Below are 22,777 nucleotides of genomic sequence, written 5' to 3'. Positions count from 1 at the left end.
TTCCTTAGACTTTATTGTAGGCCTCCCTTCATTCCAAAACAAAACAGTGATTCTTGTTGTGGTGGATCGACTTTCTAAAGCCGCCCATTTTGGAATGTTGCCAACACAATTCACAGCATCAAAGGTAGCGGAATTGTTTTCTATGATGGTATGTAAGCTACACGGAATGCCACGAAGCATGGTATCGGATAGGGACCCGATCTTCCTTAGTCACTTTTGGCAGGAACTTTTTCGTCTAAGTGGAACTAAGCTCCGTATGTCAACTGCATATCATCCCCAAAGTGACGGCCAGACCGAAATCGTCAACAAAATGCTACAGCAATATTTGAGAAGTTTTGTTCACGACAAGCCAAAAGAGTGGGGCTCTTACCTCCATTGGGCAGAATGGCACTACAACACAGCAGTGCACACTTCAACAGGTTTCACACCCTTCCAAATTGTGTATGGAAGGCAACCTCCCTCCTTAGTTGACTATGTTGAAGGCACCACTCATATACAAGCAGTGGATACCAATTTGAAGGATCGAACTTCTCTGTTACAAGAATTAAAGAAGAAATTGCTCAAAGCACAAGAAACCATGAAGAGAAATGCTGACCGTAATCGTACTCCTCATAAACTTGTGGAAGGAGATATGGTTTTCGTGAAATTGAGGCCCTATCGACAAGTTTCTGCTGCAGGGAGAAGAATTCAGAAACTTTCCAAACGTTTCTATGGTCCTTTTCGAATCATAAAAGCAATAGGAGAGGTTGCTTTTCAGCTAGCATTGCCTTCCACTAGCAAGATACATCCTGTCTTTCATGTATCCTTGCTGAAACCATGTGTTGGCAGCACCGATCCGGGACTTGAATTGCCACCAGAATCAGTAGACAACCAACCTGTGATTAAACCCTTGGCGGTGTTGGATTGGCGCATCCAGGAAACTGATAATGAAAAACAGGTTCTGATTCAATGGGATGGTTTAATTCCAGAAGATACAACTTGGGAAAACTACCATAACATCCTAAGCAGCTATCCGGAATTACACCTTGAGGACAAGGTGAGTTTTGAAGATCAAGGGGATGTTATGGGGCCAATTGAAGAGGAAGCCCAAGATGATTATTATGAAGAGGAGATAATAATTCCAACAAGGCCCAAAAGAAACACTAACAAGCCCAAACGTTTCCAAGACTTTGTTATGAAGTAAGCAGTAGGAAAAATAGCATCTCTAGAATATTCCTAAGCTATGACTCACCAATTTGTTAGTAGGTGAGTCACTAAGTTTGTTAGAAGTGTCCTTGGATTCTATTCCATGATTGTACTATTTAAGTACTACTACACACAATGAATAAAGCAAGGAATTTGATGCAGATAGAATAGCCTTATATTTAGCGTAGCCGTTTTCTTCTATAGTAACTTTTCTGTTACAAAAGATGTGGAAGCCTACTCATTAAACCATGTTTGAGAATGTTGATAAAGATTACTTGGAGGCAATCAACGACTATGTTTGTCTCACTGGAATCAAATGGTTAGAGATCGACAAGTCAGTTGAGAAAATAGTTTTGAGGTTGAACTTGAGGTCACTACCTAAGGTGTGGTACTAGCTCCTTTAGCACTCTTTATTGCCAATTGCTAACAACAAAACTGTTAATAAGGTTCGTTTGATTCGGTTTCCTTTTTTTACCAACTACCATCCAATAAACATTTCTAAGAAAGATGGAAATATAAAAAAAATGAAATGCTATATTTCCCCTATTTTATAATAATCCTCTACAAGAGACACGAAGTGCTTGAAAAGGCCCTTGATGAAATCTCTAATCCTCATATATGCTTTGATAAAGCTACCATCCTCAACTTGCTGAAGCTCAAAGATAACAAAAAGGTGCACCCAGAGGCATATCATAACTCGTCAAAAGCCTCCACCTCCACCAACAAAGGATAAATATTATTGGATCTTATGCAACAAATGTAAAAATACCAAAGAAACTTTAATATATTTGAAAATGAGCAACATACACGGTACCAAAGGTTGTACATCCTACATAAAGGAGGGGTGATGAATAGTTATGTGTCATTCCATGATCATATTTTGGGAAACTTGAATGTTGAAGTTAAATAGCCAAACTAGGAGGAGCATCTTTCAAGAAAGAATAAATAAAAAGGAAACCTATAAATGAAGAAGGTTCAAAAGGAGGGAGTAAGAAGAAGACATTTACTTTGGCTAAGAAGAATCATGTGCCAGAGGCGACTTGTGCCATGCCCCTTATGATTTCCACAACTCAAAAGAAAAACAAGGCTAAGAGCCATGTCAAGACAACAAAATATCCAACAAAGAAGGACAAGGACATATTTGAGAAAGCCCCTAATGATATTTCATATCAATGAGCATACTGAATAATATGATGAGGAGGAAATACTTGTAGATGATGATGTTGGGTGAGAATACGAGAGTTCAACAATCTATAAAGGAGGAGGAGAGAATAGACCTCCCAAATAAAATTGACTAGCTAAAAACTATTTTAAAATGTTTATCAGAGTTTCAAAAATAAAGTAGTTTGTGCGGAAGAAGCAGAGTGCATATAAAGTGATTATGCCTATCGATCAGTATATACATATAACACCTTAATTATTACACAATATACCAGATATTGAATCAAATATTTAACAAACATGAACAATCAACTAGAGTATATTGGATTTATATAAACTTTACATAAGATGTGTATTTTGTACAAAGAAAATACAATATGAATTCTAACACCACAATTTTGAGCTTTAATTAACAACAAGACTAAATCGAAGTATTTATTCTAACAAAACATGTACTTAATTAATAAAGGAAAGAGAAGATAAAAGAGAAGAAGCCAGATATATCCTTGAAAGCTTCATCATCAAGGATAAAGAAAAATCAAGACGAAGATGATTGTTATGACAAAGACTCTTCTGAAGAAGAAGATATGGGTTATTCATCAAATGCTAAAATCAATATAAGAGGAAGAATACGTTCAAGCATTTTGTCAAAAATATTATTAAATTCAAGAAGTCTCATCTGCACAAGAAAGAACACACGAGAAAAGAAGAAGATGTCGTATGCTTCGAATGCAAAAACGGGGTCACTATAGAACCACTTGCCCAGTCTTAACAAACATTATAAGTAACTTGTATTGTATGAAATCGTGTAGTATTGTTGCAAATCATAAGAACTCTTGGTATATTGTTTCGAATAATAATGGAAGACAAATGAATTTTCAATGAGCAACCATTAGAGATTGGATTAAGCACAAATCGAGTATGAATATGTTGAACCACTATAAATCCCGAGGTACATCTCTCTCTCTCTCTCTCTCTCTCTCTCTCTCTCTCTCTCTCTCTATCTCTCTCTTATTTCAATTCGCAATTAAACGCATGATTATCTTGCTTTTACTATTTTCAAGAATCGCATGTTGATAGGATTAATCTTATTGTAAGTAGCAATTTATTGTAGGTATTATTAGAATCTGGATTTCTACTTTGTCTTAGTGTGGATTAAGTCTGAAGACTTTAATAGTAGAATCTTAAGTCTATTGAAAGTTATTCAATAACACTTATCGTGAAATTGAATAATGGTGATATACATTTGGTTTGTAAATTTCGGTGAAATTCAATAGTTCATCTTGGATATGAGTAAACTAACATAGCTTCCAATTGATAAGCATAAACTCTTTTACGCAAAATTTTCTTCCTCCACGCAGACATTTTGTTTTGAAACTCTAATTAAACATTTTTAAACTTTATTTTATTTTGGGAGATATATTCACCCCCTCTAGACCGTTATTAGTTCATATTCTCACCCAATGGGTTAGTGGGAGCATAGTCATATTTATGATATTATATGTAGATGACATTTTACTCTTTGGAAATGAAATTCCTACCTTGAAGCAAGTATAAATTTGGCTAGAGAAATGCTTTTCTATGAATGATCTAGGTGAAGCAACATATATATATATATATATATATATATATATATATATATATATATATATATATATATATGTATATATATATCATAAATACCGCTTGTCCCAAGTCAGAGTATATAGATGGACAAAATGCTAAGATGCTTCAATATGCATGATTCCAATAAAGGCTTGGGTCTATAACAAAATACAATCCACTTCAACTATGGAGATCAGGAATAGCTCGATGTAAAAGGATACATCGATGCTAGCTTCCAAACAGATAAAAGATGACTTTAGATTGCAATTTGGTTATGTATTTTGCTTAAATGGTGGCTTTGTGAGCTAAAAAAGATCAAATCATGATACAAGTGTAAATTATACAAAGAGGCTGAGTTTATTCTTAAGGTGAAACCACGATGAACCTTAGTTGTGTAGTCAAATACTTTATTGCCTTGTGATCAATATAGACATAAGAGAAAAAAGCAATTATACACATAAACACTATCATAAAAAGGTTTTATCATATCACATGATATTTTTGTGACTTGGGTAGTAGTGATATGTTTATAGATATCACTCAATATTTAATATACTAAATGTGTGATTAGATATAATTGTCAACGTCACAAGAACCTATAGGGACACACACTTAAGATAATATTGATTAAAGAAAATAAATAAGTGAAGATTATTCAATTGTGCGAGCTTGCAATGAACTAACATTAATTAGAGAAACCTGATACATTGTAAAGTACAATGTACTTAAGTTTAATATGGAACACCGTAAAGTATAATATACTTAAGTGTAATATTAAACACTGTAATATGCAATGTACTTAAGTGAAATAAGAAAAATCTTAAGGTATGGTGTACTTAAGTAGAATACCTAACATTGCAAGATACAATGCTTTTAAGCGAAATACATTATATTGTAAGTTATAATGTACTTAGTGGGCTTGTTCAGCTTGCAACCCACACATGCAATTCTATAAATAAAACTTGTGTGATGTTGCTTGACCTAATTCATTTTGTTAAACCCTAGTCACACTTTTCTTTCTCTCTCTCTCTCTCTCTCTCTCTCTCTCTCTCTCTCTCTCTCTCTCACACACACACACACATTCTCTGTCTCTGTCTCTCTCTCTCTCTCTCTCTCTCTCTCTCTCTCTCTCTCTCTCTCTCTCTCTCTCTCTCTCTCTCTCTCTCAAAGTCTTTATTTTTAAAGGCTACCACTGAGATTGTTGAGATTAAAGATACTATGTTCGTGTGGACTAAGTAGAGGTGTCTTTGTTCGTTGGGCGCGCATGATCATTTTCAGTTGTGCTTCAAGTGTTAATCACCACAAGAGGTAACCGTTCTATCACTAATCATGCTCATTCGCAAGGATAGACCTACAAGAATTTTTTATTTTTTTATGTGTATTTGTTTGTTTTTATCACGATTCAATATAGTCAAGCTTATTACAAGGATCAAGATAAATAGCAACAAAAAGAAGATAATTTATGACACTGCTTTCCCAATACTTGTTGTACTTCACTTGCATATTTGCAATCATGGTTTTCAAAATTGGATCACTAACATTGTGCCTCCAGTTATTTAACATTTTTTGAATATCCGTCATCTGCTTGAAAAAAGAGTCTGCAGTATCATGCAATGAACCAGAAAATGAAAGTGTGGCATCATAAAAAGTTTTCAAAAACTTTACAAAAATATGGGCTCGTTCCTAATCAGCTCGATTATGACATCCTTTCGACTCAATATGAAGATTAGTAAAAAATGCATGTTCATACTTTTCAACAATATTCAACATTAAGTAAATATAATTCCACCTAGTTTCTACATTTAGTGTTACCAATGTTTTAGAACATACACCAACAGCTTGTGCACACTTCTTGTAAGTAGCCAACCTACTAGGAGAAGCCTTGACAAACTTACATGCAGCCCTAATTATTTTAACAGATTCAACAATATCCTTTATCCCTTCTTTGACAATCAAGTTCAATATGTGAGTACTACATCTCATATGCAAGTACTCCTCATTAAACAAAGTACGCCCATTCCAAAAACTCATGCCTCGATTTAAATAATCAATTGCCAAATTGTTAGCACTTGCATTTTCTAATGTTATCCCTATAGTTTCACCTTTATGGTCAGCAATTAAACCAAAGCTTAATATCCTCTTCTTTAAATTCCACTCGTCATCAATATGATGAGCTGTTACACACATGTAATTCATATTCTGAATTGATGTCCAAGTATTAGTGGTAAAAGACACCATTTGATTATTAGCAGACAACATAGATTTCAATTTCTCTTTCTCATCAAAGTACAATGTTAAACAATCTCTATCAATAAACACACGGGATGGAACTTTGAATTTTGGTTGAGCCTATTTCATGAACATATTAAACCCTTCATTTTCAACATATTTAAAAGGGAGCTCATCAATGATTATCATCTTTGCAAGTGCTACTCTAGTCCTCTCTTGATTAAAATCAACAACTTTCAAGCTAACACTGTTAGGATCATCCTCATTTTCTTTTCCAATAGCTATAGTTTTTTGTTTCTTATCAACTACCCTTTTTGGATTTTTTGGGCACACTTTCAAATGTTTATGCATGTTAGTGGTGCCATGACTATTATTTGCTGCATATTGTTTCCCACAATACATACATATAGCCTTATCATTAACCCTTTTAAAATCTTTCCAAACTTTAAAAGGTTTTCTAAAGGGTTTTCTTTTGCTTACCTCTGTTAGTGCATTTAGTAGAAATGATGACAACCCTTCTCCTTGTATTTGTTGAGCTTCTTGCCCTTGTTCAAGTGGATGAGCAACATCTTCATTGACAATTTGTGCTTGTTCCACTTCCATTTTCTATAAACAATTTTTAACTATGAGAGTGTTAAAGTACAGACTGTAGATTCCAAAGAGAGATGCAATGTGAGAGAGTAAAATGAAGAATAAACCGTGATAGAAAGGAGTGGTGAGCGTTTGAGATTTGCCTTGATAAAAAATTAGGGTTAAATGTTATGTTCTTAGTTTAGTTTACTCATATACTCCCTCTGTTCCAAAATAAGAGTCTTTCTAGCTAACGAAATTTGTCCCAAAATAAGAGTCTTTTTACGTTTTCAATGCAACATTAATTAATTTTTGCCAACTTTACCCTTGTTTACACTACTTTCAAGCTATTACATCATACTTACTTTTATGACAATCAATAGTAATTAAGGATAATTTTGTAAAATTATTATATTTAATTATTCAATCATTACTTTTCTTAATTTATGTACAACAATCTTAAAAGACTTTTATTTTGAGACGGAGGGAGTATTATAGATACTCAACTAGTTAGGTAGTGCAGTGTGAAGTGCAAACGTTATAGTACCGCTTATAAAAAAAGTAACGTTACAGTACCTTTAAATGATATTGATAATAATAATATTAATAATAATGTCACGTCAATGAGTTCACGAGTTTAAAAACTAAAACCCAATACCGGAATCAAAACTGTACGAGTTGTTACGGGTTGGGTTGAGTATACTTGTAAGTGAACGGATCTGGGTAATTAATGAGTTGGTTCGATTTGGGAAGGCGGGTTTGCGGATCAACCCACACCCATGAACACCCTTAGCTCCACCTTATTCTTTCAATGAGCTAAACAGGAAAGACCAGTTTGAAAGAATAAGTTTAAAACCCAAGTCCAATTCACTAAATATAAGACAATTTCCTTATCCACCCCCCAACCTTCTTAGAAACCCCCACGAAATTCCTAAAACGCCCCTATATTTTGGAAGTGGATCTCCGAATGCATATTTTTTTCTAAAAAAAGTTAATTTCGGAAGTGCACTTTCGAAAACACGTTATTTTTTAGAAAAAAAAAGGTGTTTTCGGAAATGCATCTCCAAAATCACATTTTTTCAGAAAAAATGTGTTTTCGGAAATGTATTTCCGAAATATTATTTGAAAAACAAACGAACCAAAAACTTAAACTTCTTTTGATTCTACTTCTTCTTCACTCAAATATTCTACCCTCTTTTTACAACACTTCATACAAAACAAAAACTCTTCAAATATGATTCTAATTCTTACTCACTCAAATATTCTACCCTCTTTTTACCACACTTCATACAAAAACAAACTCTTCATCTCAGTTCTCCAATCAAAACAAAAATCAAATACAAGAAAACCCCTAAATTAAAAACCTAGGTTCCCAATCAATTCTCAAGATTCAATACAATACACAACCAAACAACAAAATTAGCATAACCGAACAAACAACACTACGACAATAGAATCAACGTCTATGCTATTGACAATTTAATCATATCCATGGCGCAACAGTATTCATCTTCAGAAATGAGTGTTTTCGGAAATGTATTTCTGAAAACACCAAAAAATGGGTGTTTTCGGAGATGCATCTCCGAATTCTGAAAGAAAAAAAAAAGTGACTTTAGAGATGCATCTCCGAAGTCAGGGATATTATGAGATTTCCAGCAGAGGTTCTCACCCCTTGGAGTGGAAAAAGAAATTGTCAAATATAATAAAGTTGAATGAACCTATGGGCCGAATCCATTAACCATCTCTAATATTGACCACTAACCCAATAAAAAAGCTACATTTTTTAATATATGTTTTCATAAATTTAATTGACCAAATTAATTCACTTTTTTAGTTATTTCAAAATCTAATTTTGATGATTTAGATATGGATTGACACCCTATAATAGTGTTACTTTTTCTTTTTAATCTATGTAAAAATATTTTATTTTAAGTAAAAAAAAAAGAAAGTAATTTTACAGAAACTAAAATCAAAATTCTATATATGTTTAATCCAAAGTTGATTTATTTATTTCTGCCATATAAATATAGTATGAATTCACCGCTACAAGTTTCTCTCTCTGCATTCCACTTGTTACCCAAAAACCATTCGAGAGGAATCTTCCTATGACGGCAAATTTTCGCTGCCGTAGATGAACCGGCCACCAGAGCCGACGGTAATCACCACCAAACTCTATATATAATTTCATCTTCAATCCTGAAATTCCTTTTACGTATATCTTTGTTCTTTCCCAATTCCTACCTCGCTCGTTTTTTGTTTTAGGTAATACTAATATTCTAAATTGATTGAAAGGAAACGTCAATGTAAACTAGTGGATTTCAATTTTAACAAGGGTACTGAGATTTTGATTTCCAGAAATTATGAAACGCATTTAGGGTTAGCTCTATAGTTGACCGGAATGAAATTCCAGTGCCTGTTTTTTCTGTTGTGAAATTCTCCTTTCTGGTAATTTAAACTAGTCTGATTTGATTTGATTTGATTTGATTTATTTTCAATAATTGAAGGATGATTGGTGCGGATGATCGCTGCAGATGAGGCGTATCGATGTATTGGATTCTTCACAATTGAAGGAGTGCTCTAAAGTAAGGTTAGAAATACAACTGCCAAGTTCTTTATGTTATAGTAGTTAGCTTTACCTGTATTCTAATGAAAGAAAAGATGGATGAATTGGGTAGCTTTAATCAAACAAAAATGTGGGATTTTGGTAACAGCAAAATTTACTTTAGAATAATAAAAGAAGTATTGTGGGTTATCCAACTCATATACGAAGCACCGATACAGCAGAACCAAATACAATTATTTTCTATCCCAACACTCTAATAGAGCCACACACACACCATTCGTAATTCATACAAGACTCAACCTTAAAGTTATCCAACAACCATTTCCACTTCGTAACAAAATACTAGGAGCTAAGTAGGGAAAATATAGGCATTCCAAAACTCCTAAATAGTCTAAACCAGAGTGTTAAATAAGAATAAAACATTCCCTTGATGAAATTGTAGGTAACTTGAATATATCTCCTACAAGCCACCATATGATGCTCTTCACAGTGGCATTATTGTTTGGTTTTGAACTGCGTGGTGTCAATACTTGGAAGGAAGGGTTTATCCCCATTTTCGTCCTCCTTTGGGTAGGTGAAAAAGGAACTCCTAAGAAGGGATACATGTGAATGTTTTGAGTGTTTTTCCATGAACAAATTAAGAAAAAAAATCTTAAACAAACACAAAGATTAATGTAATAGCAGTTCAAAACTGATTCAACATGATAAACAGAGTCTCAAATGAAGTTTAATTTAACATCGGAAGATGTTTTTATTTGAAATTGAAACAACAAACTGAGAAGTTTAACACTTCAAATGTCTACAAAATAGAAAAACATATAGAAACAGTTCAACCACACATTCACCCTAAACTTTAAACCCACCTAAGAAGTTTTTATTTGAAACTGAAACAAGAAGCTAAGAAGTTAAATACTTCAAATTAAAAAGAGAAAAGCATATAGAAACAGTTCCGCCACACATTCACCAGTTGTACTAATGATCCCTTGCATTTCTAATACTCATCTTCTTCCGGCATCAAATTCAAGTCTGGAATCAGGCTCTCCCTTGGTGGCTCCTGGTCAATCTGAACGTTGCGTTGAACACCGCTCCCCTCTGCAACATTATCCTCACCTGTATTGTTGTTTATCGCTGGAGGTGGGCATGATGTTGAATTTCCACTTGGCATGTTACCTTTTCCCGGTCCTGCATCCAAATATGCATCATATTCCACTATTTCAGTCTTGATTGTTTTTAGAGCTCCTGCAGTTGAGCTCTCAGCAGTTGAATTTGCTTTTGAGCTCTCAGCAGTTGAATTTGCTTTTGAGCTCTCAGCAGTTGAATTTTCTGAGTCTACCAGCTTATTATCATTTCCTCTTCCATCGTCAAAACTCATTTGCAAGTCAATTTCAGTATCACTTAATTCTACATAGCTTGGTCTTTGACCTCGAGCCCTCAGATTGTAGGCAGTCCTCTTGGCTGTGGGCACTGAAAATTTTGGTTAAACAATGTCAATTTAATCTGTCGAAATAGCTGTGACAAATTATTTTTTTTTCAAAGGATTGTGACAGGATTATTATAAAGATAGTTTAAGAAATCATGATTATATAAGAACATTTGCAGAAACAGTCATTTCTTCATTACCATTCTGAAATTGGAATCAGATCCTCTGTAGTAACAGTGTGATAGGGTTATCAATATCGACGGCCTGATTTAAACCAGTGGTAGATATTATTTAAAATTGATTTCGCGAATGTATAACCTGAACCATTTGATCTCAAATTAATATCCTAAAATATTTAGTGTGTGAAGCTGTTACAACAACAAATCTGAATCCTTTGAAATTAGAGTTAAAATGAAACAAAATTCTTCGATGTAGTTACTAAGAAGCATCAGCTTGCCTTTGCTGAAGTTTGTTAAAACTTCAACATTTACTTCTAGATTTTTGTTGAATTTCTATGCAAATATTTATGAAAAGTTTTATGTCACAAAATGATATTAGAGGAATATGCAGCTATTTGTAGTACGGCATGTCTATAAATTTTACACATGGTTTTTTTTAAACATAGATGACTATGCATATATGTATATATGTTAGACCTTCTAACATTTTATTTTCTCTTGGGATACCCATTTTGACCAATAAAATTAATTTGTCATAGTCAAGGGTACAAGATAATTTCAGAAAAATGGTTTATATTCTTCAAAAACTTAAATCTATAAATCAACAAAAGAAACTTACATCTATAAGATTCTTCACAAAACCTGGTTGTGGCAATCAACAAACATTGATAAACATTTGTTCTTTCTTCAAGCAACTTAATAATTTATTTGAAGAGTAAAAACACTATGAATTGATGAAACAAATTGATCAATGGGGAAATAAATTAACAAAAAGAAAGAGAGTATCAATTACATACACAAACAATCCATTTTAATGAAGTATATAAGTCTCAAAGTTTCAAAATCACATAATAATATAATGAATCTTGAATTGATGAAAGAAAATCAATCGATGGGGAAACAAATTAACCAAAAGAAAATCCAAGCAATTAAGCAACACATAAACAATTCACTTTAATGAAGTATAAGTCTCAAAATTTCAAAATCAAATAGGTTAATATCAACACAGTCGATAATATAGCGAATCTTAAATTATGTACATTAATCAAGCAAAACAAATAATGAAGCTTCCAAATAGATAAATGAGGTTGTCACATAGACAACTCACATTTTGATTGAAGAGATCTATAATTATGTCATATAATAAAATTCTAATCATTACATGAACTTTTGAAAAGGAGAAAACTTACCAACAATTTTGGAACCGGATTTTTGCTTTCCGTTTTTCATTTGCAGATCTTTTGGATTCCTTAGAAGTTTGAGTAGTGACACTGAAAAAGCGTGAATGATTAATAAATCTATAAAATGGTTGCATGTATTGAAAAAAGTTTTAAAAATTACGTAGCAACTAATCTAATAAAAGTCGATATATCTACTAATAAAGTGGAAAATCCATACCAGAGAAGATTCAGTAACTGTTATTCTCTTTATGTAATTTGACAAAATGAATTTGATATATTACGCTGTGGAGCAAGAGCAAGACACTGGACAACACATTTAGATTCGAGCAACCCCCAATTGAAATTGGTTAGAAAAACCCTAACGCAAATGGGCAACATAATGGTAGGGCCGGTGTATTTATATTGAGGAAAGCTATTTTTTAGGTTAATAAAATTTATCTTAAAATAATTGCAATTAAATTGGAACGAAACACTTGTTTATGTTAAAAATTCACAAAAAAAAAACTAATAATATTATAAAGTTGAAAAAAATTACGATTCTACCGAACTAACAACTATTATGATTCCACTATGTTTTTTTTTCTAGTTGAAACAATGTTTATGGTTAAGTAAAAATGTTTCACTTATTCCTTTTATAATTGATCATTGAGTAAAAAAAATGTTTTATTTATTCATTTTCTAATTGTTCTTTATTGGTAAGCTTTCTTCCTTGTGTAAGTATGCCATTAACCATTTTTTACATTCATGTAAATAAAAACTTTTTTAACTTTCTATCAAAATAATATGATTTGATTCTCACATATGTGTGATTCGATTCTCACATATGTGTGATTCGATTCAAGCAACCAGTTGTAGACTTCATGGGATATATATAAAATTACCTATGTAACTATGAGACATTAATAAGTGCATAATTTATCTAATTGTCATTATTATTTTCACACACTTATTACCTTACTTTGAAACAAAGTAATCTTGAAAACCTATGATTTATGTTTTATTAAAAAGTTGTCTTGATAAATACACATTAATCTTGTTTTATATCTATTTTGATCATTTTAGGTTGAAAGATGTAAAAAATATCAACCGTTAAGCTAGATAGAGTATCTGACGCAAGATCCTAGCCGTCACCACTCTTTCTCTCTTCCTCTATCTTCTCTCTTCTCCTCAGTAGGAACCTCCATCAACGCCCATGTATCTCCATTCTCCTCCTTAAGTTCTAACTGAATTACTCAAACAACTTTCAACATGTTCAGAAACCTCATTTTCGGATCTAAACAGTCGTTTACAAATTGGACATTCATATACATTGATTGAATATCCGATTTGAGATCTCTGAGATGAAGTGACCAAAGAATCAAATGGATCAAATCCGTCTCCAGGTTTACGAGCTTTTTCGATTATGTTATTATCTAAAATTGAAGCAATCGGTAGAGTGGATTTGGGTTTGAGTTTGGGTTTAGGTTTTGAAATAGGATTGGGATTCTAAGATTTGATTTCTAGTTGCATTTTTGTTAAACCTATTTGTGGTTTGTGCAGGTTCTTCAAAACGATGTTGATTTTTCAAACCCTTCTACTAAACTTGAGAAGATAAAGCACTAACTCAAGCAACTTGTTCAATCACCAAACTCTTTTTTCATGGTATTAATTCACTCTCTTTTATTATTGTTATCGTATTGAGATTTGAACTTATGCGAGCTTCGTTTGTTTACGCTTTGGATCTATTGAGCGTGTATTAACCTCTTCATTCTTGGTTTATAATTCATTTGTCCTATGACCTTTTAGATGTGTTTTTTCACAAAAATCTAGCAAGATTTGTTTGGTCTGTGACAATGAAAATGGCACCAGAATCATCAGCCTGCAAATGAGGTACATCATTTTCTATATATGTGTATGAGTTATGAGGTCTTTTTCTTGTCACTAGAAGAATTGTGCAGGTAAGTTAATGTTTCACATGTGATATACTGTGTCATTGCATTTGAATAATCTCTAAACTACTCAGTGCTAGCTTGCATCCAATTCCAAGATTGTCAATTGTGTTGGTCCATGAAAGTGTTTAAAATGTGTATAATGAAAGCCAACTTTTTTGAATAAAGAAATCCAATTTTGACTATCATTATGGCGTTATCTTTCTATATGGAGATATTCTTCAATACAACTTTCGTCCTTTGGTCATAATTATGATAACAATTGAGGCAGTGCAAACATAAAATCACCAATCTATTCTTCAATACAACTTTCAGTCTTTGGTCATAATTTTGTTTATTTTTCCGTGAAGAATGAAGTTTTTTATTTATTTACTTTTCTTGTTCAATATTGTTGCATCTAAATTGTTTGTATATTCTTCTCTATGATGTCCTAACTCAAGAATTTTCAAGACTCAAAATTAGTGGTTGATTATGATGATTTAGTTGATAGCAATAAACAAACCTTTTTATTTAGTGAAAATTGATAACTTGCTACATTTTTTAGACTAGTTATTTTACCATACTATGATTATTTTGTTTCTTTGATGTTTATTACCTCTTTGTTTCTTAGAATACAAAATATGTTCATGTACTGCGCTGGAATAATCATGGTATGTTTTTCATTCAACATGTGACTAATTTCAAGATATCATATGCTTGTGAGCTATGAATTTATTCGTTGTTAGCGATGCGTGCCACTTGGTTTATGAGATAATAGGGTCTATGTGCTTATTAATAAGTAACTTGCTGATTCTTTTAGACTTTGTCATCATGGGCAACTTCAAGTGTTGAAAAAGTTGCTTCAATAGGACCTGATGAGATAATAGGGTCTATGTGCTTATTAATAAGTAACTTGTTGATTCTTTCAGACTTTGTCATCACGGGCAACTTCGTGTTGAAAAAGTTGCTTCAATAGGACATGATATTCGCTTTTTCCACCTATACATGCGCTACAAAATATCTTTCTCTTGGTTCCATTTTGTTGTTCATTTTTTATTTTGATGCAAATAGTTTGTTTTTCTTACATGATAATGTTCTCTATATTGTTTAGGTTTATGAGGACGAGATTGGGTTCTTCTCTATCTATTTGTTGTTTTGAAAGACTTTTCCAAATTAAATCTCATGTTTGATGCAGGATAAAAGTCAAATAGTTAAAGAAGAATTGGTATTGATGTCATGGAAGTATGAGACGAATTGTTATTTTTTATACATTATTAATAATTTGCAGGGGTTTTAAACTCCAAAAACAAACCTAGTTTAAAAAAAAATATAATTTTTTTAATGCATATGTTGATTCAGTAATTCAACTATTCCCTTGCTGTTATGCCACATCAGTAACATTTAAGTTTTCTCACAATTTAATGGAAAAGATTAAGTTAGCAATCGAAACCAGTGTTGTAAAAACCGGACCGGACCGGCCGGTCGGACCGGTTGGACCGGGAACCGGTGAGGTAACCGGCCAGGTTCGCTTGACGGATCGCTCGTGCTTCCAAACCGGAGGAAACCGGTGTGAACCGGTACGAACCGGTACGAACCGGAAAAACCGGTGGTTTGAGCGAACCGGTGGTTCAATTGTTTGTTTTTTTTTTTAATTTTCTTTTTCTCAAAACGACGTCGTTTTGAGTTTTTTAAATTTAAAAAAAAAAGTTTATACTTTCATTTCATTCCCAGCCACGGCCCACATCACACCACACATCCATATCCATCTGCAGATTTCTCAAAACGAAGAACAACATAGGCAGAAAACAAAGTCCGTCGCCGGCCCTCTCTTCCTCGCCACCACGCTGCCATCATCAAACTTGAAGGACTGATTGAGGTTAGTTTATGATTTCTAACCCTATTAGATTTCTAATTTTCTTAGATTTTGGTTAGATTAGAGCAACAGGGGTTTAGGGTGAGTTGATAAGAGTGGGTTTAGATGAGTGGGTTGATAGAGAGGAATAGAGTGGGTTGATAGAGAGGAATAGAGTTGATAAGAGTGGGTTTAGATGAGTGGGTTGATACAAATCCTTTTGATGCTATTTAATTAAGTCTGGATAATTTTCTATTTTTTTTATCAATAACTTTTCTGATGCTGCACACAAGTTTGCATAACTTTTCTGATTACTCTTTGTTATTATGAAATGTGATGTGTGTTTTTTGTGCAGATTATAACTTTATTAGTATGTGAATAATGTTGCTTGTTGGAAAAAAGCTAAGATTTGGAACACCTTAGATGGTTTTAATAGAGGTTTAGGAATGTGTACTAGTACCATTTATCATCTGCACACAAGATTTGTGTTTATAGGATAGAGTATAAGTAAGATTTGAAATCAGAAGTTGTGGCACGATAGAAAAAATATTTATGGCAAAACATAGAAAATGTAAAAGCCATGAGATTGAATGTCTAGAAAAAAATTACATGGCTGAGCAATCATAAATGTTGGATCATAAAAAAAAACAATTGTAATCTTATTTTTATAACGCCATACACTTGACTGATTGTAATTTATAATCTACTCATTAAATTTGGATGAGGTTGATGTTGAGGGAGATGCACCACTTAACTCCGGAGAAAACAACCAAAGTAATGATATCATTGATGGGGAAGATGTTGCAAACAGGGCCGGCCCAAGGGTAAGGCGAGCTAGGCCCTCGCCTTGGGCCTAAAAAAAAATTAATTTTTTTAAAAGTATTTTAGACCTCAAAAAATTAAAAATCAGTATATTTGTCGGAAAACAAAAGTTGTGTATAGATGATTGTTTAGCTCAGTTGGTAAGTAAATGATGTTTTATTTGGAAGGTCTTGTGTTCAAATCTTGTATTCAATTTTATAACTCTGTATAAGGAGAATTTTGTATTGAAAAATAATTCAACCTTGATAAAAAAATAAATATTTAACTACCAAAATTAACATTAGTTTCATAGTAGATACCAAAAAAGTTAGTTGTAAAAAATCTTAGAATTTCTTCTAAAAATCAAATATTTTACTATAGTGGATAAAAAAAAAAACCTTGTTTTAATAGTCGCCTTAGGCCTCACATTACGTTGGGCCGACCCTGGTTGCAAATGCGATTGATTTTGTCGATGATGGTTTTGATATTGAAGGAGATCCTAACATTGAGATAATTTTACTTCCTTGGAACTAAATTTAATAGATATTTGAGTGTTTTGGTTCTAAAGTAGTCAATTAGTTTATGTTGCAATTAGACTTTGTAATTTGTACTACTTTGTTATGTGTAATACTTATGTTTAAATTTGCACTAAATTTGTAATTTTTAAGTGCCGAGCAAACTATATTTGTGCTTTTTAAGAGCCTTAAACTATATGGATTATTAGTATTTTCAGCACCTAATGTACAACTTCTGAATTTGTGATTTTTAAGAGCCTTATTTATAGATTATGCTGTTAATGGATCAGCTTTTAAGTGCTAGTTATAATTTTTTAGATATTGAATGATCCGGTTCGACCGATTTTATACCGGTTTAATGGATTATATAGTTTTATTATAATGACAGGTTTAATCCGGTTTAATCCGGTTTGGTCATGCGGTCCGACCAGTGACCCAGTGGTTCGACCGATGAACCAGTGACTCAGTACCCTTACCGGTTTGATGGCCGGTCCGGTTTTTAAAACATTGATCGAAACCCTTTTTAAGGGACTAAAATGTAAGTTAAAGGACTTCGTCAGTAATTTAGCTTAAATTTTATTATAACTTGTATTTTTATGAATTAGATCAAATATATGGAAATACAACATGAGAATATCTTTGAATTAAAACTAAAATGGAAAACATTATAAACCAACAGTATATATTATTACATCAAAACTAAAATGACACCAAAGTGACATACATTTTATATATCATTACATCAAATAAACAAACATACAAAATTATTGTGCACTTGATTCATTATTTTGAAGGAAGTAAGTTGCACAAGTTGACTAGACATTTTTTGGTGTCTTATTTCTAAACATCTATAATTTAAAATAAAAATACTTGTTAGTATTAGGGGTGGCAAAACGGGCCGGGGTCCGCCGGACCGCCTGCGCACCCGCCAAAAATTGGCAGGTTGGGATTTTAGGCTCGCCGCTCGCCAAAGCCCGCCCCGCCAAAATCCGCCGCCCGCCAACCCGCCATCTTGGTGGGATGGGCATGATTTTGATGTCCATTTTACTTGGCGGGCATGCCCGCCCCGCTCGTTTTTTGGCGGGCATAAGGCGGGACGGGCGGCGGGCGGGGCGGGCGGCCCGTTTTGCCACCCCTAGTTAGTATAACATTTGTTGACACATATGTAAAAGCTCCAAGAAATTATAAAAAGTAATAAAATATGAATGAAAAATAAAAATTTTTACTTATTAGTTTTTTCACATGTCTTCTTTATGATTATAACAAATAGAATGTACATTATCTGTGTCAATTTCTTCATATGAATTAGGCACATGTGTTGTGAAAGAAGGGGTCTCGGGAATATTATGAGTTGAATTTTAATTTTCATCATTACGACTAATGCATTTTTTTTGGATAATAAATGACAATTATTTTCAAAAGGGTCAGTGACATAAAATATTTATTTTGCTTGGGATGCCATGATGAATGGATCGTTCATATAAGTTGTCTTGCAAAGGTCAATATATGTGAATTCCAACTCATCAGTTTGTACTAGTGTTACTAGGCACTTTGAAAACAACAAAATCAATCTCCCAAATAATCTCAAAGTACTGTTTATATGCCATTATATGATTCTTATATTTGGAATTAGAGAAGTACATGGATACAAACACAATCATAATTCCATTATTTGATTCCATTATTTTCCATTGTACTTCGATAGTCCTTTAATTTTGTATGAAAGGAAAATTTACTAATTCAGTATGTAGTTCAAGTTATTACATTAAGTTTAGACATGTATGACATGCATTTAATTATCTCAGATGCACTTTTATCATTAGAAATTCATTCATTAAACCAATTTATGAAAATATTGTTATGCTCTTTCAACAACCATTTGCCACTCATACGGGAGACTTTTTCTTTGATAAGTCTTTTGTGAGCGGATAAGTAAGGTTAAATTTCAACAACATTATTCAATATATGCAAATATGTGTAAATGTACTTGAAGAACTACATTTTGAGCCACTGACTTAACATTTAAACCTTGAGTACCTATGCCTTCATATCTTCTATCATAACGAGACTTTGAAATTCCTATAGGTTCTGCTTCAAACAAATTGTTTGAATAAAACTCAATAACTTCTTCTGTGATGTACCTTTCAATGATCGACTTTTGGACGATGATGATTCTTCATATACCCTTTAAAGATCTTCATGTATTGCTCTATTGGATACATCAACCTTAATAAATTGGACCACAAAATCTGATTTCTCTAACTATATGGATAATTAAGAGAACCATAATGTCACAACAAAATGATGGAGGAAAATACATCTCCAATTGACACAAGATTATTGTAGCCTCATCTTCCAACTCATCCAATTATTTTTGGATCAAAGACTTGATTACATATAGAATTAAATAATAAGCACAAATTGATTATAGTTACCCTTATAGTTTTTGGTCAGATGCCCCAAATACCCTTTTGTAAAATTTGCTGCATCAAGACACGACAATCATGAGATTTTAAGCCAATTAACTTGAGATCTTTCATTGATATAAATTTATTATTATTTGATGAGTATCCTTGAAAAACTTTGATACCATGCAAACACTCGCAAAAACTTTTTTCTTTTCTAGATTGAGTGTGACATGTCGGGGAGGGGGAGAAAATATGTTCTTTTTCCTAATTCTTCTCGGGAAAACTCTTGTTGTATGCTCATCACCAATATATCTAGACAGGAATTTTTGTCATCTTTTGTCTTGTCTTGAATGTTTGAATGTGTTCCAATCAAACTATCACACACATTTTTTCTTCATGATTCACATCAAGACAATATGTTAAATTGAGGTTAGACCAATATGGAATATCATAGAACACCGACCTCTTGTTTCATATATATTTTTAATGGGCCCTTTTAAGCCAATTAACTTGAGATCTTTCATTGATATAAATTTATTATTATTTGATGAGTATCCTTGAAAAACTTTGAGACCATGCAAACACTTGCAAAAACTTTTTTCTTTTCTAGATTGAGTGTGACATGTCGGGGAGGGGGAGAAAATATGTTCTTTTTCCTAATTGTTCTCGGGAAAACTCTTGTTGTATGCTCATCACCAATATATCTAGACGGGAATTTTTGTCATCTTTTGTCTTGTCTTGAATGTTTGAATGTGTTCCAATCAAACTATCACACACATTTTTTCTTCATGATTCACATCAAGACAATATGTTAAATTGAGGTTAGACCAATATGGAAGATCATAGAACACCGACATCTTGTTTCATATATTTTTTCAATAGGCCTTTTTAGGTTCTTTCAAAAGACAACAATGATGCGTTATTTTTATTTATAAACTTCCTCCCCGATTAAGGGCTAAGGATCGATATCAAACTCTTGCTCTCCATTAAAAGCCTTTTGCAATCTACTATATGAATGATTGGATTTTAGAAAATTTTGATGCCTATGGTAAACAGTATGTTTTTCATACTGAAGTTGATGGGAACATGTATTATATTCACATATAGAACAAATTTTATGTCCCTTGACATTGTATCCAAACAAATTACCATATGAAAAAAGTTGTTGATTGCGTAAAATAACATGATACACGTCTTAAAATTTTCACCAGAATACGCATCATCAACATCAACGCCTTCCTCCCACAAAAATCTTAAATCTTCAATCAATGGACTTAAATAAACATCTATGGCATTTCTAGCTTGTCTTGGTCCTGAAATCATCATAGATAACAACATATATTTGTGCTTCATGCACAACCACAAATATAGATTATAAATCATATTAAGAACATGCCATGAACTTTGGTTAGTACTCAGATTAACAAAGCGGTTCATTCCATCAGTGTGAAGTTCAAGTCTAAAGTTTCTTTGCTCATGGCCAAAATTTGGATACAACGAATCAATTTTCTTTCTTGCAAATGATCAACTACATGGTAAAACAATATCTTGAACTTTGGAATTATTGGTAAGTACTGTAACACTTTGGAAGGATGAGGCTTCTTGCTTACATCATCATCATTATCAACACTATTGTCCTTCACCTTGTAGCACGACTCCTTACGCTTCAGACATAGATTATGTTTTTCATATTCTTTCTTGTATAATATGCAATCATTATGTCATGCATGTATTTTGGTATAATCCAAAATTATTAAACACAATATCTTCTTGGCCTCATAACTACAGTCTCATAATTTATTACCTTATGGAAACATTTTTTAGCAATTGTGAGATAATTTTATCCGTCCACCAACTTTCTACCTCAGTTTAAACAATTTGAATATCCCTGACAATCGTGTAAAATTTGTGCACCCCATATATAAAGACTCGTCCTTATCACTACATAAAGTATAATACACATGAGCTTTCCTAAAGGAATCTTTTCTAATAGCAAGGATCATATCTTCTAATCGACCATTCATATCTACATCAACTTCATGTCTATGTGATATTGAAACTTGGTTTTTATCCACTTCACCCTGTCACGTCCATATCATGTAATGTTGACTAATTTCATCACAAATTAGGTGATTTCATATTATTTTCTTTTCAAATTATTTTGTATTCCCACATATAACACAAGGACAATAAAAGATTCCATTATTATCAATAAGTTTTCTTTCCGTGAAATCAAGATATTCAACAACTCCTTTATTATACACCATACTTAATCTATTAGCTTTCATCCAACTACGATCCATAATACTTTATAAAATTTAAATCAAATCCTTGTAAAATAATTTATCTTGAATGAAAACTTTGCTAAGTTCCAAAACTTTAATAAGTCACATTTTTAAAAACAAAACATTGCTAAGTCACAAAAACAACAAAATATAACATTCTCAACAACACAAAAATACAAAAACAATATCAATCTCAATCTTAATCTTAATCACAACAACAAATAACATTACAAAATTTTCTAAGTCATAACAACTAAACAACAAGAACAACACAAAAACAACAATCTTAACCTCAACAAAAACACAACAACATCAACATTAAACCTACTACTTATCTCAACAAAAACAAAAAAAATATAACATTAAATTCCAATCTAAATATCAACATGCAACATTAAATGTCTAGGATTTAGGGTCTCAAGAACAACAACATTATTGTAACATGAACAATGGTGAAGTGTTTCACGTACTAGAAATGTGAAGAAGAAGAGTCAAAGAATTGAGTTTTGTGTACCCTTCTTGCAAGTTTCGTATTTTCTTTCCTTGATTCGTATGAGTTGGAGAAGATATGATGAGGTTAGTGAAGAAATGGTATTCTGAAGGGTTTTTGCTATGCGTCGTTCTGTTCTAAAGGGTTTTCGCTATGGTGTTGTTCTGTTATGAAAGAAAATAAAGTATGACTTGATATGTTTTAATTTAAAAAGAACACTTTTCACCATAATTACTATTAACAACCATGGGGATATCTTTTAGCATTTCACCCCAATTATTATTTCAACAGTGGGGAAGATTATACAGATTTGTCTATAAAAGCTCAACATGTTCATTCACCTTTTCTCTAAAACTAATTCATTCCGCCTCCAAACTTCATCTTCCTTTCACGAACTCTGCATGTTTTTTTTCCTAGCACATACTT

The 22,777-nt window shown here is 32.7% G+C and overlaps 1 long non-coding RNA gene across 4 annotated transcripts; it reads left to right on the top strand.

The window, feature by feature from the left end:
- The first annotated feature begins 8,750 nt into the window (after positions 1 to 8,750).
- LOC131638059 (uncharacterized) lies at positions 8,751 to 15,161 on the top strand. 4 transcript variants are annotated; one of them, XR_009294586.1, is made up of 6 exons: positions 8,751 to 8,905; positions 9,255 to 9,337; positions 13,156 to 13,475; positions 13,633 to 13,734; positions 13,879 to 13,962; positions 14,632 to 15,161. It is a non-coding gene; the product is annotated as an uncharacterized LOC131638059 (long non-coding RNA). The 4 variants fall into 4 exon arrangements; XR_009294587.1 differs by having other exon boundaries at positions 9,255 to 9,332; positions 13,879 to 15,161; XR_009294581.1 differs by having other exon boundaries at positions 13,879 to 15,161.
- Positions 15,162 to 22,777: the final 7,616 nt, after the last annotated feature.

This window comes from Vicia villosa, linkage group LG1, assembly GCF_029867415.1.
Source record: "Vicia villosa cultivar HV-30 ecotype Madison, WI linkage group LG1, Vvil1.0, whole genome shotgun sequence".
Lineage (NCBI taxonomy): Eukaryota > Viridiplantae > Streptophyta > Magnoliopsida > Fabales > Fabaceae > Vicia > Vicia villosa.
Note: the sequence above shows the minus strand (reverse complement) of the source record. Positions and strands in the feature narration are given on the sequence as shown.